This window comes from Carcharodon carcharias, chromosome 32 (genome assembly GCF_017639515.1).
Source record: "Carcharodon carcharias isolate sCarCar2 chromosome 32, sCarCar2.pri, whole genome shotgun sequence".
NCBI classification, from domain to species: Eukaryota; Metazoa; Chordata; class Chondrichthyes; order Lamniformes; family Lamnidae; genus Carcharodon; species Carcharodon carcharias.
Window position 1 is genome coordinate 1365296 of NC_054498.1, and position 19669 is coordinate 1384964.

The 19669-nt window shown below is 55.0% G+C and overlaps 1 protein-coding gene across 5 annotated transcripts in view; it reads right to left on the reverse strand.

Annotated features, from left to right (window-relative positions):
- The window catches only part of apba2b (amyloid beta (A4) precursor protein-binding, family A, member 2b), a 302071-nt gene that overhangs the window by 65278 nt on the left and 217124 nt on the right, over window positions 1-19669 (reverse strand). The window lies entirely within an intron of this gene.

Here is a 19669-nt window from a genome sequence, read left to right on the forward strand (position 1 = left end):
CACTGGGGTACGGGTCCCACACACACTGACTCTCACTGGGATACGGGTCCTACACACACTAACTCTCAGTGGGGTACAGTTTCCACCCACACTGAATCACACTGGGGTATGGGTCCCACACAATCTGACTCTCACTGGGGTACGGGTCCCACACACACTAACTCTCACTAGGGTACGGGTCCCACACACACTGACTGTCACTGGGGTATGGGTCCCACACACACACTGACTATCACTGGGTTATAGCTCCCACACACACTGTCTCAAACTGGGGTACGGGTCCCACACACAGTGACTCCCACTGGGGTATAGTTGCACACACAATGAGTCACATTGGGGAATAGTTCTAAACACATTGTCTCTCACTGGGGTACGGGTTCCACCCACACTGACTCTCGCTGGGGTATAGTTCCTCACACACTGACGCTCACTGGGGTAGGGGATCCCCACACACTGACTCTCACTGGGGTACGGGTTCCACACACACACTGACTCTCACTGGGGTACAGGTCCCACACACACTGACTCTCACTGGGCTACGGGTCCCACACACACTGACTCTCATTGGGGAATAGTTCAACGCACTCCGACTCTCATTGGGGTATAGTTCCACACACACTGACTCTCACTGGGGTAAGGGTCCCACTAACACTGACTCTCACTGGGATACGGGTCCCACACACACTGACTCTCACTGGGATACGGGTCCCACACACACTGACTTCACTGGGGTATAGTTCCACACACAGTGACTCTCATTGGGGAATAGTTCAACACACTCCGACTCTCATTGGGGTATAGTTCCACACACACTGACTCTCACTGGGGTACGGGTCCCACTAACACTGACTCTCACTGGCGAACGGTTCCCCCACACAATGACACTCACTGGGGTACGGGTCCCACACACTCTGACTCTCACTGGGGTACGGGTCCCACACTCACTGACTCTCACTGGGGTAGGGGTCCCACACTCACTGACGCTCACTGGGGTAGGGGTCCCACACTCACTGACGCTCACTGGGGTAGGGGTCCCACACTCACTGACTCTCACTGGGGTAGGGGTCCCACACTCACTGAAGCTCACTGGGGTACGGGTCCCACACACACTGATGCTCACTGGGGTACGGGTCCCACACACACTGACGCTCACTGGGGTACGGGTCCCACACACACTGACTCTCACTGGGGTACGGGTCCCACACTCACTGACGGTCACTGGGGTACGGGTCCCAAACACACTGACTCTCACTGGGGTACGGGTCCCACACTCACTGACCCTCACTGGGGTATGGGTCCCACACACACTGACTCTCAACGCGGTTCGGGTCTAAAACACACTGACTCTCACTGGGTTAAGGGTTCCCCACACACACTGACGCTCACTGGGTTACGGGTCCGACACACACTGATTCTCACTGGGGTACGGGTTCCACACACACACTGACTCTCACTGGGGTACGGGTCCCACACACACTGACTCTCACTGGGTTAAGGGTCTAACACACACTGACCCTCACTGGGTTAAGGGTTCCCCACACACACTGACTCTCACTGGGATACGTGATCCCCACACAGTGACTCACACTGGGATATAGTCCCACACACTCTGAAACTCACCGGGGTATAGTTCCACATACACTGACTCTCACTGGGATATAGTCCCACACACTCTGAAACTGACTGGGGTATAGTTCCACACACACGGAGTCTCAATGGGGTACGGGTTCCACACACACAGACTCTCAATGGGGTACGGGTTCCACACACACACTGACTCTCACTGGGGTACGGGTTCCACACACACTGACTCTCACTGGGATATAGTTTCACACATACTGACTCTCACTGGGGTATAGTTCCTCACACACTGACTCTAACTGGGGTGCGGGTCCCACACACACTGACTCTCACTGGGGTACGGGTTCCCCACACACTGACTCTCACTGGGGTACTTATCCCACACACACTGACTCTCACTGGGGTAAAGTTTCCACCCACACTGACTCACACTGGGGTACGGGTACCACACACACTGACTCTCAATTGGGTACGGGTCCCACACACACGACTCTCACAGGGGTATGGATTCCACACACACTGACTCGCATATGGGTATGGGTCCTATACACACTGACTCTCATTGGGGTATAGTTCCACACACACTGACTCCGACTGGGGTCCAGGTTCCACACATACTGACTCTCACTGGGGTATAGTTCCTCACACACTGACTCTCACTGGGGTGCGGGTTCCCCACACACTGACTCTCACTGGGGTACGGGTCTAACACACACTGACTCTCACTGGGGTGCGGGTTCCCCACACACTGACTCTCACTGGGGTTTGGGTTCCACACACACTGACTCTCACTGGGGTGCGGGTTCCCCACACACTGACTCTCACTGGGGTTTGGGTTCCACACACACTGACTCTAACAAGAGTATGGGTCCCACACACACTGACTCTCACTGGGATACGGGTTCCACACACACTGACGCCCACTGGGGTACGGGTCCCACACACACTGTCTCTCACTGGGGTACGGGTTCCACACACACTGACTCTCAATGGGATACGGGTTCCACACACACTGACTCTAACAAGGGTATGGGTCCCCCACACACTGACTCTCACTGGGATACGGGTTCCACACACACTGACGCTCACTGGGGAATAGTTCAACGCACTCCGACTCTCATTGGGGTATAGTTCCACACACACTGACTCTCACTGGGGTAAGGGTCCCACTAACACTGACTCTCACTGGGATACGGGTCCCACACACACTGACTCTCACTGGGGTACGGGTTCCACACACACTGACTCTCACTGGGATACGGGTTCCACACACACTGACTCTCACTGGGATACGGGTTCCACACACACTGACTCTAACAAGGGTATGGGTCCCCCACACACTGACTCTCACTGGGATACGGGTTCCACACACACTGACTCTCATTGGGGAATAGTTCAACGCACTCCGACTCTCATTGGGGTAGAGTTCCACACACACTGACTCTCACTGGGGTAAGGGTCCCACTAACACTGACTCTCACTGGGATACGGGTCCCACACACACTGACTCTCACTGGGATACGGGTCCCACACACACTGACTTCACTGGGGTATAGTTCCACACACAGTGACTCTCATTGGGGAATAGTTCAACACACTCCGACTCTCATTGGGGTATAGTTCCACACACACTGACTCTCACTGGGGTACGGGTCCCACTAACACTGACTCTCACTGGCGAACGGTTCCCCCACACAATGACACTCACTGGGGTACGGGTCCCACACACTCTGACTCTCACTGGGGTACGGGTCCCACACTCACTGACTCTCACTGGGGTAGGGGTCCCACACTCACTGGGGTAGGGGTCCCACACTCACTGGGGTAGGGGTCCCACACTCACTGACGCTCACTGGGGTAGGGGTCCCACACTCACTGACTCTCACTGGGGTAGGGGTCCCACACTCACTGACTCTCACTGGGGTAGGGGTCCCACACACACTGACGCTCACTGGGGTACGGGTCCCACACTCACTGACGCACGGGTCCCAAACACACTGACTCTCACTGGGGTACGGGTCCCACACTCACTGACCCTCACTGGGGTATGGGTCCCACACACACTGACTCTCAACGCGGTTCGGGTCTAAAACACACTGACTCTCACTGGGTTAAGGGTTCCCCCACACAATGACACTCACTGGGGTACGGGTCCCACACACTCTGACTCTCACTGGGGTACGGGTCCCACACTCACTGACTCTCACTGGGGTAGGGGTCCCACACTCACTGGGGTAGGGGTCCCACACTCACTGACGCTCACTGGGGTAGGGGTCCCACACTCACTGACTCTCACTGGGGTAGGGGTCCCACACTCACTGACTCTCACTGGGGTAGGGGTCCCACACTCACTGACGTTCACTGGGGTACGGGTCCCACACTCACTGACGCACGGGTCCCACACTCACTGACCCTCACTGGGGTACGGGTCCCACACACACTGACTCTCACTGGGATACGTGTTCCCCACACAGGGACTCACACTGGGGTACGGGTCCCACACACACCGACAATCACTGGGGTACGGCTCCTGCACACACTAACTCTCACTGGGGTACAGAGGTCGCACACACACTGACTCTAACTGGGGTACGGGTTCCCCACACACTGACTGTCATTGTAGTACGCGTTCCACACACATTGACTCTTATTGGGGTTCGGGCCCCACACACACCCACTCTCACTGGATTATGGCTCCCACACACACTGACTCTCACTGGGGTACGGGTTCCCCACACACTGACTCCCACTGGGATATAGTTCCACAAACTCCGAATCTCATTGGGGTATACTTCCAAACACATTGTCTCTCACTGGCGTACGGGTTCCACCCACACTGACTCTCACTGGGATATAGTCCCACACACTCTGAAACTGACTGGGGTATAGTTCCACACACACTGACTCTCACTGGGGTTCGGGTTCCACACACATTGACACCCATTGGTGTACGGGTCTCACACACACTGACCCTCACTGGGGTACGGGACCCACACACACGACCCTCACAGGGGTATGGGTCCCACACACACTTGACTCTCACTGGGGTACGGGTCCCAAACACACTGCCTCTCACTGGGATATAGTTCCTCACACACTGACTCTCACTGGGGTGCGGGTCCCACACACACTGACTCTGACCCGGCTATAGTTCCTCACACACTGACTCTCACTGGGGTATAGTTCCTCACACACTGACTCTCACTGGGGTACGGGTTCCCCACACACTGACTCTCACTGGTGTACGGGTTCCCCACACACTGACTCTCACTGGGGTACGGGTCCCACACACACTGACTCTCACTGGGGTATAGTTCCACACACACTGACTCTCATGAGGGTACAGTTCCCCACACACTGACTCTCACTGGGGTAAAATCCCACGCACACTGACTATCACTGGGGTATGGGTCCCACACGCACTGACACTCACTGGGGTACGGGTCCCACTAACACTGACTCTCACTGGGGTACGGGTCCCACTAACACTGACTCTCACTGGGATACGGGTCCCACACACACTGACTCTCACTAGGGAATAGGTCAACGCACTCCGACTCTCATTGGGGTATAGTTCCACACACACTGACTCTCACTGGGGTACGGGTCCCACTAACACTGACTCTCACTGGGATACGGGTCCCACACACACTGACTCTCACTGGCGAACGGTTCCCCCACACACTGACACTCACTGGGGTATGGGTCCCTCACACACTGACTCTCACTGGGGTACGGGTCCCACACACACTGACTCTCACTGGGGTAGGGGTCCCACACTCACTGACGCCCACTGGGGTACGGGTCCCAAACACACTGACTCTCACTGGGGTACGGGTCCCACACACACTGACTCTCACTGGGGTATGGGTTCCCCACACACTGACTCTCACTGCGGGATAGTTCCACACACACTGACAGTCATTGGGGTGTAGTTCCCCACACACTGAGTCTCACTGGGGTTCGTGTCGCGCACACATTGAATCTCACTGGGGTACGGGTTCCACACACACTGACTCTCACTGGGGTACGGGTCCCAAACACACTGACTCTCACTGGGGTATAGTTCCACACATACTGACTCTCACTGGGTATAGTTCCACACATACTGACTCTCACTGGGGTATAGTTCCTCACACACTGACTCTCACTGGGGTGCGGGTCCCACACACACTGACTCTCACTGGGGTGCGGGTTCCCCACACACTGACTCTCATTGGGGTATAGCTCCACACACACTGACTCTCATGAGGGTACAGTTCCCCACACACTGACTCTCACTGGGGTAAAATCCCACGCACACTGACTATCACTGGGGTATGGGTTCCACACACACACTGACTCTCACTGGGGTACGGGTCCCTCTAACACTGACTCTCACTGGGATACGGGTCCCACACACACTGACTCTCACTGAGGTACGGGTTCCACACACACACTGACTCTCACTGGGGTACGGGTCCCACACACACTGACTCTCACTGGGGTACGGGTCCCACACACACTGACTCTCACTGGGGAATAGGTCAACGCACTCCGACTCTCATTGGGGTATAGTTCCACACACACTGACTCTCACTGGGGTACGGGTCCCACTAACACTGACTCTCACTGGTGTATGGGCCCCACACAAACTGACTCTCACTGGGGTACGGGTCCCACACACACTGACTCTCACTGGGGAATAGGTCAATGCACTCCGACTCTCCTTGGGGTATAGTTCCACACACACTGACTCTCACTGGGGTACGGGTCCCACTAACACTGACTCTCACTGGTGTATGGGCCCCACACACACTGACTCTCATTGGCGTAAGGGATTCACACAAATTGACACTCACTGGGGTAAAGTTCCCCACAGACTGACTCGCACTGGGGTATGGTTCCACACACAGTGACTCTCATTGGGGAATAGTTCAACACACTCCGACTCTCATTGGGGTATAGTTCCACACACACTGACTCTCACTGGGGTACGGGTCCCACTAACACTGACTCTCACTGGCAAACGGTTCCCCCACACACTGACACTCACTGGGGTATGGGTCCCTCACACACTGACTCTCACTGGGGTACGGGTCTAACACACACTGACTCTCACTGGGTTAAGGATTCCCCACACACACTGACGCTCACTGGGGTATGGGTCCCACACACACTGACTCTCACTGGGGTAGGGGTCCCACACTCACTGACGCTCAATGGCGTAAGGGATTCACACAAATTGACACTCACTGGGGTAAAGTTCCCCACAGACTGACTCGCACTGGGGTATAGTTCCACACACAGTGACTCTCATTGGGGAATAGTTCAACACACTCCGACTCTATTTGGGGTATAGTTCCACACACACTGACTCTCACTGGGGTATAGTTCCACACACACTGACTCTCACTGGGGTACGGGTCCCACACACACTGACTCTCACTGGGGAACGGGTCCCACACACACTGACTCTCACTGGGGTATGAGTTCCCCACACACTGATTCTCACTGGGGGATAGTTCCACACACACTGACAGTCATTGGGGTGTAGTTCCCCACACACTGAGTCTCACTGGGGTTCGTGTCGCGCACACATTGAATCTCACTGGGGTACGGCTCCTGCACACACAAACTCTCACTGGGGTACAGTTTCCACCCACACTGACTCACACTGGGATATAGTCCCACACACTCTGAAACTCACTGGGGTATAGTTCCACATACACTGACTCTCACTGGGGTACGGGTTCCACACACACGGACTCTCAATGGGGTACGGGTTCCACACACACTGACACTCATTGGGGTACGGGTCCCACACACACGACTCTCACAGAGGTATGGATTCCACACACACTGACTCGCCTATGGGTATGGGTCCCACACACACTGACTCTCATTAGGGTATAGTTCCACACACACTGACTCTGACTGGGGTCCAGGTTCCACACACACTGACTCTCATTGGGGTACGGGTCCCAAACACACTGACTCTAACTGGGGTACGGGTCCCACACACACTGACTCTCACAGGGGTATAGTTCCTCACACACTGACTCTCACTGGGATACGGGTCCCACACACACTGACTCTCACTGGGGTATAGTTCCACACACACTGACTCTAAAAAGGGTATGGGTCCCCCACACACTGACTCTCACTGGGGTACGGGTCCCACGCACACTGTCTCTCACTGGGGTACGGGTTCCACACACACTGACTCTCACTGGGGTACGGGTTCCACACACACTGACTCTCACTGGGGTATGGGTTCCACAGACAATGACTCTCACTGGGATACGGGTGCCACACACACTGACGCTCACTGGGATATAGTCCCACACTCACTGAAACTCACTGGGGTATAGTTCCACACACACTGCCTCTCAGTGGGATATAGTCCCACACACACTGTCTCTCACTGGGGTATAGTTCCACACACACTGCCTCTCAGTGGGATATAGTCCCACACACACTGACTCTCACTGGGGTATGGGTCCCACACACGCTGACTCTCAGTGGGGTACGGGTCCCACACATACTGACTCTCACTGGGGTATGGTCCCACACACACTGACTCTCACTGGGGTACGGGTCCCACACACACTGACTCTCACTGGGGTACGGGTCCCACACACACTGACGCTCACTGGGTTACGGGTCCGACACACACTGATTCTCACTGGGGTACGGGTTCCACACACACACTGACTCTCACTGGGGTACGGGTCCCACACACACTGACTCTCACTGGGTTAAGGGTCTAACACACACTGACCCTCACTGGGTTAAGGGTTCCCCACACACACTGACTCACACTGGGATACGTGATCCCCACACAGTGACTCACACTGGGGTATGGGTTCCATACACACTGACTTTCACTGGTGTACGGGTCCCACACACACTGACACTCAAAGGGGTACAGTTCCCCACACACTGACACTCACTGGGGTCTAGTTCCACACACATTGACTCTCATTGGGGTATAGTTCCACACACACTGACGCTCATTGGGGTATAATTCCACACACTCCGACTCTCATTGGGGTATACTTCCACACACACTGACTCTCATTGGGATACCGGTTCCACACACACTGACTCTGACTGGGGTAGTGGCGTATGGGATTCACACAAATTGACACTCACTGGGGTAAAGTTCCCCACAGACTGACTCGCACTGGGGTATAGTTCCACACACAGTGACTCTCATTGGGGAATAGTTCAACACACTCCGACTCTCATTGGGGTATAGTTCCACACACACTGACTCTCACTGGGGTACGGGTCCCACTAACACTGACTCTCACTGGCGAACAGTTCCCCCACACACTGACACTCACTGGGGTATGGGTCCCTCACACACTGACTCTCACTGGGGTACGGGTCCCACACTCACTGACTCTCACTGGGGTACGGGCCTAACACACATTGACTCTCACTGGGTTAAGGATTCCCCACGCACACTGACGCTCACTGGGGTACGGGTCCCACACTCACTGACGCTCACTGGGGTACCGGTCCCACACACACTGACTCTCACTGGGGTACGGGTCCCACACTCACTGACGCTCACTGGGGTACGGGTCCCAAACACACTGACTCTCACTGGGGAATGGGTCCCACACTCAAAGACCCTCACTGGGTTATGGGTCCCACACACACTGACTCTCACTGTGGTACGGGTCTAACACACACTTACTCTCACTGGGTTAAGGGTTCCCCACAAACACTGACGCTCACTGGGGTACGGGTCCCACACACACTGACTCTCACTGGGGTACGGGTCCCACACACACTGACTCTCACTGGGGTATGGGTTCCCCAAACACTGACTCTCACTGGGGGATAGTTCCACACACACTGACAGTCATTGGGGTTCGTGTCGCACACACATTGAATCTCACTGGGGTACGGGTTCCACACACACTGACTCTCACTGGGGTACGGGTTCCCCACACACTGACTCTCACTGGGGTACGGCTCCTGCACACACAAACTCTCACTGGGGTACAGTTTCCACCCACACTGACTCACACTGGGGTATGGGTCCCACACACACTGACTCTCACTGGGGTACGGGTTCCCCACACACTGACTGTTATTGGGGTTCGGGCCCCACACACACCCACTCTCACTGGATTATGGCTCCCACACACACTGTCTCTAACTGGGGTACGGGCCCCACACACACTGACTCCCACTGGGGTATAGTTCCACAAACTCCGAATCTCATTGGGGTATACTTCCAAACACATTGTCTCTCACTGGCGTACGGTTCCACCCACACTGACTCTCACTGGGATATAGTCCCACACACTCTGAAACTCACTGGGGTATAGTTCCACATACACTGACTCTCACTGGGATATAGTCCCACACACTCTGAAACTGACTGGGGTATAGTTCCACACACACGGAGTCTCAATGGGGTACGGGTTCCACACACACAGACTCTCAACGGGGTACGGGTTCCACACACACACTGACTCTCACTGGGGTACGGGTTCCACACACACTGACACTCATTGGGGTACGGGTCCCAAACACACTGACTCTCACTGGGATATAGTTTCACACATACTGACTCTCACTGGGGTATAGTTCCTCACACACTGACTCTAACTGGGGTGCGGGTCCCACACACACTGACTCTCACTGGGGTACGGGTTCCCCACACACTGACTCTCACTGGGGTACTTATCCCACACACACTGACTCTCACTGGGGTACAGTTTCCACCCACACTGACTCACACTGGGGTACGGGTCCCACACACACTGACTCTCAATTGGGTACGGGTCCCACATACACGACTCTCACAGGGGTATGGATTCCACACACACTGACTCGCATATGGGTATGGGTCCTATACACACTGACTCTCATTGGGGTATAGTTCCACACCCACTGACTCCGACTGGGGTCCAGGTTCCACACATACTGACTCTCACTGGGGTATAGTTCCTCACACACTGACTCTCACTGGGGTGCGGGTTCCCCACACACTGACTCTCACTGGCGTACGGGTCTAACACACACTGACTCTCACTGGGGTGCGGGTTCCCCACACACTGACTCTCACTGGGGTTTGGGTTCCACACACACTGACTCTCACTGGGGTGCGGGTTCCCCACACACTGACTCTCACTGGGGTTTAGGTTCCACACACACTGACTCTAACAAGGGTATGGGTCCCAAACACACTGTCTCTCACTGGGGTACGGGTTCCACACACATTGACACCCATTGGTGTACGGGTCTCACACACTGACCCTCACTGGGGTACGGGACCCACACACACGACTCTCACAGGGGTATGGGTCCCACACACACTGACTCTCACTGGGGTACGGGTCCCAAACACACTGACTCTCACTGGGATATAGTTCCTCACACACTGACTCTCACTGGGGTGCGGGTCCCACACACACTGACTCTGACCAGGCTATAGTTCCTCACACACTGACTCTCACTGGGGTATAGTTCCTCACACACTGACTCTCACTGGGGTACGGGTTCCCCACACACTGACTCTCACTGGTGTACGGGTTCCCCACACACTGACTCTCACTGGGGTACGGGTCCCACACACACTGACTCTCACTGGGGTATAGTTCCACACACACTGACTCTCATGAGGGTACAGTTCCCCACACACTGACTCTCACTGGGGTAAAATCCCACGCACACTGACTATCACTGGGGTATGGGTCCCACACGCACTGACACTCACTGGGGTACGGGTCCCACTAACACTGACTCTCACTGGGATACAGGTCCCACACACACTGACTCTCACTGGGGAATAGGTCAACGCACTCCGACTCTCATTGGGGTACGGGTCCCACTAACACTGACTCTCACTGGGATACGGGTCCCACACACACTGACTCTCACTGGCGAAAGGTTCCCCCACACACTGACACTCACTGGGGTATGGGTCCCTCACACACTGACTCTCACTGGGGTACGGGTCCCACACACACTGACTCTCACTGGGGTAGGGGTCCCACACTCACTGACGCTCACTGGGGTACGGGTCCCAAACACACTGACTCTCACTGGGGTACGGGTCCCACACACACTGACTCTCACTGGGGTATGGGTTCCCCACACACTGACTCTCACTGGGGGATAGTTCCACACACACTGACAGTCATTGGGGTGTAGTTCCCCACACACTGAGTCTCACTGGGGTTCGTGTCGCGCACACATTGAATCTCACTGGGGTACGGGTTCCACACACACTGACTCTCACTGGGGTACGGGTCCCACACACACCGACTAGCACTGGGGTACGGCTCCTGCACACACTGACTCTCACTGGGGTACAGGTTCCACACACACTGACTCTGACTGGGGTATGGGTTCCACCCACACTGACTCTCACTGGGATATAGTCCCAAACACTCTGAAACTCATTGGGGTATAGTTCCACATACACTGACTCTCACTGGGGTACGGGTTCCACACACACGGACTCTCAATGGGGTACGGGTTCCACACTCACTGACACTCATTGGGGTACGGGTCCCACACACACGACTCTCACAGGGGTATGGATTCCACACACACTGACTCGCCTATGGGTATGGGTCCTCACTGGGGTACGGCTCCTGCACACACAAACTCTCACTGGGGTACAATTTCCACCCACACTGACTCACACTGGGGTATGGGTTCCACCCACACTGACTCTCACTGGGATATAGTCCCAAACACTCTGAAACTCATTGGGGTATAGTTCCACATACACTGACTCTCACTGGGGTACGGGTTCCACACACACGGACTCTCAATGGGGTACGGGTTCCACACACACTGACACTCATTGGGGTACGGGTCCCACACACACGACTCTCACAGGGGTATGGATTCCACACACACTGACTCGCCTATGGGTATGGGTCCTATACACACTGACTCTCACTGGGGTACAGGTTCCACACACACTGACTCTGACTGGGGTCCAGGTCCCAAACACACTGACTCTCACTGGGATATAGTTTCACACATACTGACTCTCACTGGGGTATAGTTCCTCACACACTGACTCTCACTGGGGTGCGGGTCGCACACACACTGACTCTCACAGGGGTATAGTTCCTCACACACTGACTCTCACTGGGGTGCGGGTTCCCCACACACTGACTCTCACTGGGGTACGGGTCCCACACACACTGACTCTCACTGGGGTATAGTTCCACACACACTGACTCTAACAAGGGTATGGGTCCCCCACACACTGACTCTCACTGGGGTACGGGTCCCACGCACACCGTCTCTCACTGGGGTACGGGTTCCACACACACTGACTCTCACTGGGGTACGGGTTCCACACACACTGACTCTCACTGGGGTATGGGTTCCACAGACAATGACTCTCACTGGGATACGGGTGCCACACACACTGATGCTCACTGGGATATAGTCCCACACTCACTGAAACTCACTGGGGTATAGTTCCACACACACTGCCTCTCAGTGGGATATAATCCCACACACACTGTCTCTCACTGGGGTATAGTTCCACACACACTGCCTCTCAGTGGGATATAGTCCCACACACACTGACTCTCATTGGGGTATGGGTCCCACACACACTGACTCTCACTGGGGTACGGGTTCCACACACACGGACTCTCACTGGGATATAGTTTCACACATACTGACTCTCACTGGGGTATAGTTCCTCACACACTGACTCTAACTGGGGTGCGGGTCCCACACACACTGACTCTCACTGGGGTACGGGTTCCCCACACACTGACTCTCACTGGGGTACTTATCCCACACACACTGACTCTCACTGGGGTACAGTTTCCACCCACACTGACTCACACTGGGGTACGGGTCCCACACACACTGACTCTCAATTGGGTACGGGTCCCACATACACGACTCTCACAGGGGTATGGATTCCACACACACTGACTCGCATATGGGTATGGGTCCTATACACACTGACTCTCATTGGGGTATAGTTCCACACACACTGACTCCGACTGGGGTCCAGGTTCCACACATACTGACTCTCACTGGGGTATAGTTCCTCACACACTGACTCTCACTGGGGTGCGGGTTCCCCACACACTGACTCTCACTGGCGTACGGGTCTAACACACACTGACTCTCACTGGGGTGCGGGTTCCCCACACACTGACTCTCACTGGGGTTTGGGTTCCACACACACTGACTCTCACTGGGGTGCGGGTTCCCCACACACTGACTCTCACTGGGGTTTAGGTTCCACACACACTGACTCTAACAAGGGTATGGGTCCCAAACACACTGTCTCTCACTGGGGTACGGGTTCCACACACATTGACACCCATTGGTGTACGGGTCTCACACACTGACCCTCACTGGGGTACGGGACCCACACACACGACTCTCACAGGGGTATGGGTCCCACACACACTGACTCTCACTGGGGTACGGGTCCCAAACACACTGACTCTCACTGGGATATAGTTCCTCACACACTGACTCTCACTGGGGTGCGGGTCCCACACACACTGACTCTGACCAGGCTATAGTTCCTCACACACTGACTCTCACTGGGGTATAGTTCCTCACACACTGACTCTCACTGGGGTACGGGTTCCCCACACACTGACTCTCACTGGTGTACGGGTTCCCCACACACTGACTCTCACTGGGGTACGGGTCCCACACACACTGACTCTCACTGGGGTATAGTTCCACACACACTGACTCTCATGAGGGTACAGTTCCCCACACACTGACTCTCACTGGGGTAAAATCCCACGCACACTGACTATCACTGGGGTATGGGTCCCACACGCACTGACACTCACTGGGGTACGGGTCCCACTAACACTGACTCTCACTGGGATACAGGTCCCACACACACTGACTCTCACTGGGGAATAGGTCAACGCACTCCGACTCTCATTGGGGTACGGGTCCCACTAACACTGACTCTCACTGGGATACGGGTCCCACACACACTGACTCTCACTGGCGAAAGGTTCCCCCACACACTGACACTCACTGGGGTATGGGTCCCTCACACACTGACTCTCACTGGGGTACGGGTCCCACACACACTGACTCTCACTGGGGTAGGGGTCCCACACTCACTGACGCTCACTGGGGTACGGGTCCCAAACACACTGACTCTCACTGGGGTACGGGTCCCACACACACTGACTCTCACTGGGGTATGGGTTCCCCACACACTGACTCTCACTGGGGGATAGTTCCACACACACTGACAGTCATTGGGGTGTAGTTCCCCACACACTGAGTCTCACTGGGGTTCGTGTCGCGCACACATTGAATCTCACTGGGGTACGGGTTCCACACACACTGACTCTCACTGGGGTACGGGTCCCACACACACCGACTAGCACTGGGGTACGGCTCCTGCACACACTGACTCTCACTGGGGTACAGGTTCCACACACACTGACTCTGACTGGGGTATGGGTTCCACCCACACTGACTCTCACTGGGATATAGTCCCAAACACTCTGAAACTCATTGGGGTATAGTTCCACATACACTGACTCTCACTGGGGTACGGGTTCCACACACACGGACTCTCAATGGGGTACGGGTTCCACACTCACTGACACTCATTGGGGTACGGGTCCCACACACACGACTCTCACAGGGGTATGGATTCCACACACACTGACTCGCCTATGGGTATGGGTCCTCACTGGGGTACGGCTCCTGCACACACAAACTCTCACTGGGGTACAATTTCCACCCACACTGACTCACACTGGGGTATGGGTTCCACCCACACTGACTCTCACTGGGATATAGTCCCAAACACTCTGAAACTCACTGGGGTATAGTTCCACATACACTGACTCTCACTGGGGTACGGGTTCCACACACACGGACTCTCAATGGGGTACGGGTTCCACACACACTGACACTCATTGGGGTACGGGTCCCACACACACGACTCTCACAGGGGTATGGATTCCACACACACTGACTCGCCTATGGGTATGGGTCCTATACACACTGACTCTCACTGGGGTACAGGTTCCACACACACTGACTCTGACTGGGGTCCAGGTCCCAAACACACTGACTCTCACTGGGATATAGTTTCACACATACTGACTCTCACTGGGGTATAGTTCCTCACACACTGACTCTCACTGGGGTGCGGGTCGCACACACACTGACTCTCACAGGGGTATAGTTCCTCACACACTGACTCTCACTGGGGTGCGGGTTCCCCACACACTGACTCTCACTGGGGTACGGGTCCCACACACACTGACTCTCACTGGGGTATAGTTCCACACACACTGACTCTAACAAGGGTATGGGTCCCCCACACACTGACTCTCACTGGGGTACGGGTCCCACGCACACCGTCTCTCACTGGGGTACGGGTGCCACACACACTGACTCTCACTGGGGTACGGGTTCCACACACACTGACTCTCACTGGGGTATGGGTTCCACAGACAATGACTCTCACTGGGATACGGGTGCCACACACACTGATGCTCACTGGGATATAGTCCCACACTCACTGAAACTCACTGGGGTATAGTTCCACACACACTGCCTCTCAGTGGGATATAATCCCACACACACTGTCTCTCACTGGGGTATAGTTCCACACACACTGCCTCTCAGTGGGATATAGTCCCACACACACTGACTCTCATTGGGGTATGGGTCCCACACACACTGACTCTCAGTGGGGTACGGGTCCCACACACACTGACTCTCACAGGGGTATAGTTCCTCACACACTGACTCTCACTGGGGTACGGGTCCCACACACACTGACTCTCACTGGGTTAAGGGTCTAACACACACTGACTCTCACTGGGATACGTGATCCCCACACAGTGACTCACACTGGGGTATGGGTTCCACACACACTGACTCTCACTGGGGTACGGGTCTAACAAACACTGACTCTCACTGGGTTAAGGATTCCCCACGCACACTGACGCTCACTGGGGTACGGGTCCCACACACACTGACTCTCACTGGGGTACGGGTCCCACACTCACTGACGCTCACTGGGGTACGGGTCCCAAACACACTGACTCTCACTGGGGAATGGGTCCCACACTCAAAGACCCTCACTGGGTTATGGGTCCCACACACACTGACTCTCACTGTGGTACGGGTCTAACACACACTTACTCTCACTGGGTTAAGGGTTCCCCACAAACACTGACGCTCACTGGGGTACGGGTCCCACACACACTGACTCTCACTGGGGTAGGGTTCCCCACACACTGACTCTCACTGGGGGATAGTTCCACACACACTGACAGTCATTGGGGTTCGTGTCGCACACACATTGAATCTCACTGGGGTACGGGTTCCACACACACTGACTCTCACTGGGGTACGGGTTCCCTACACACTGACTCTCACTGGGGTACGGCTCCTGCACACACAAACTCTCACTGGGGTACAGTTTCCACCCACACTGACTCACACTGGGGTACGGGTTCCCCACACACTGACTGTCATTGGAGTACGCGTTCCACACACACTGACTCTTATTGGGGTTCGGGCCCCACACACACCCACTCTCACTGGATTATGGCTCCCACACACACTGTCTCTAACTGGGGTACGGGCCCCACACACTGACTCCCACTGGGGTATAGTTCCACAAACTCCGAATCTCATTGGGGTATACTTCCAAACACATTGTCTCTCACTGGCGTACGGGTTCCACCCACACTGACTCTCACTGGGATATAGTCCCACACACTCTGAAACTCACTGAGGTATAGTTCCACATACACTGACTCTCACTGGGATATAGTCCCACACACTCTGAAACTGACTGGGGTATAGTTCCACACACACGGAGTCTCAATGGGGTACGGGTTCCACACACACTGACTCTCATTGGGGTATAGTTCCACACACACTGACTCCGACTGGGGTCCAGGTTCCACACATACTGACTCTCACTGGGGTGCGGGTTCCCCACACACTGACTCTCACTGGGGTTTGGGTTCCACACACACTGACTCTAACAAGTGTATGGGTCCCCCACACACTGACACTCACTGGGGTACGGGTCCCACACACACTGACTCTCACTGGGATACGGGTTCCACACACACTGTCTCTCACTGGGGTACGGGTCCCACACACACTGACGCTCACTGGGTTAAATGTTCCCCACACACACTGACGCTCACTGGGTTACGGGTCCGACACACACTGATTCTCACTGGGGTATGGGTTCCACACACACACTCTCACTGGGTTAAGGGTCTAACACACACTGACTCTCACTGGGATACGTGTTCCCCACACAGTGATTCACACTGGGGTATGGGTTCCACTCACACTGACTCTCACTGGGGTATAGTTCCACACACACTGACTCTCACTGGGGTACGGGTTCCATACACACTGACTTTCACTGGTGTACGGCTCCTACACACACTGACACTCAAAGGGGTACAGTTCCCCACACACTGACACTCACTGGGGTCTAGTTCCACACACATTGACTCTCATTGGGGTATACTTCCACACACACTGACTGTCACTGGGATACCAGTTCCACACACACTGACTCTGACTGGGGTATAGTTCCACACACACTGACTATCACTGGGGTACGGGTCCCAAACACACTGACTCTCACAGGGTTATAGTTCCACACATACTGACTCTCACTGAGGTATGGGTCGCACACACACTGAATCTCACTGTAGTACGGGTCCCACACACACTGTCTCTCACTGGGGTACCGGTTCCCACACACACTGACTCTCACTGGGGTACGGGTCCCACAGACACTGACTCTCACTGGGCTACGGGTTCCACACACACTGACTCTCACTAGGGGATAGTTCCACACACACTGACTGTCACTGGGGAATAGTTCCCCACACACTGACTCTCACTGGGGTGCGGGTCCCACACACACTGACTCTGACCCGGCTATAGTTCCTCACACACTGACTCTCACTGGGATATAGTTCCTCACACACTGACTCTCACTGGGGTACGAGTTCCCAACACACTGACTCTCACTGGGGTGCGGGTCCCACACACAATGACTCTCACTGGGGTATAGTTCCACACACACTGACTCTAACAAGGGTATGGGTCCCCCACACACTGACTCTCACTGGGGTACGGGTTCCACACACACTGACTCTCACTGGGGTACGGGTTCCATACACACTGACTTTCACTGGTGTACGGGTCCCACACACACTGACACTCAAAGGGGTACAGTTCCCCACACACTGACACTCACTGGGGTCTAGTTCCACGCACATTGACTCTCATTGGGGTATAGTTCCACACACACTGACTCTCATTGGGGTATAATTCCACACACTCCGACTCTCATTGGGGTATACTTCCACACACACTGACTCTCACTGGGATACCGGTTCCACACACACTGAATCTGACTGGGGTATAGTTCCACACACACTGACTATCACTGGGGTACGGGTCCCACACACACTGACTCTCACTGGGTTAGAGTTCCACACATACTGACTCTCACTGAGGAATGGGTCGCACACACACTGAATCTTACTGTAGTACGGGTCCCACACACTGTCTCTCACTGGGGTACCGGTTCCCACACACACTGACACTCACTGGGGTATAGTTCCCCACACACTGACTGTCATTGGGGAATAGTTCACCACACACTGACTCTCACTGGGGTACGGGTTCCACACACATTGACTCTCATGGGGTACAGGTTCCACACACACCGACTATCACTGGGGTACGGGTTCCACACACACTGACTCTCACTGGGGTATGGGTCGTACACACACTAACTCTCAGTGGGGTACAGTTTGCACCCACACTGACTCTCACTGGGGTACGGGTCCCACACACACTGACTCTCAATGGGGTATGAGTCCCACACACACACTGACTATCACTGGGTTATAGCTCCCACACACACTGTCTCAAACTGGGGTACGGGTCCCACACACAGTGACTCCCACTGGGGTATAGTTGCACACACACTGAGTCACATTGGGGAATAGTTCTAAACACAATGTCTCTCACTGGGGTACGGGTTCCACCCACACTGACTCACGCTGTGGTGCGGGTCTCACACACTGAC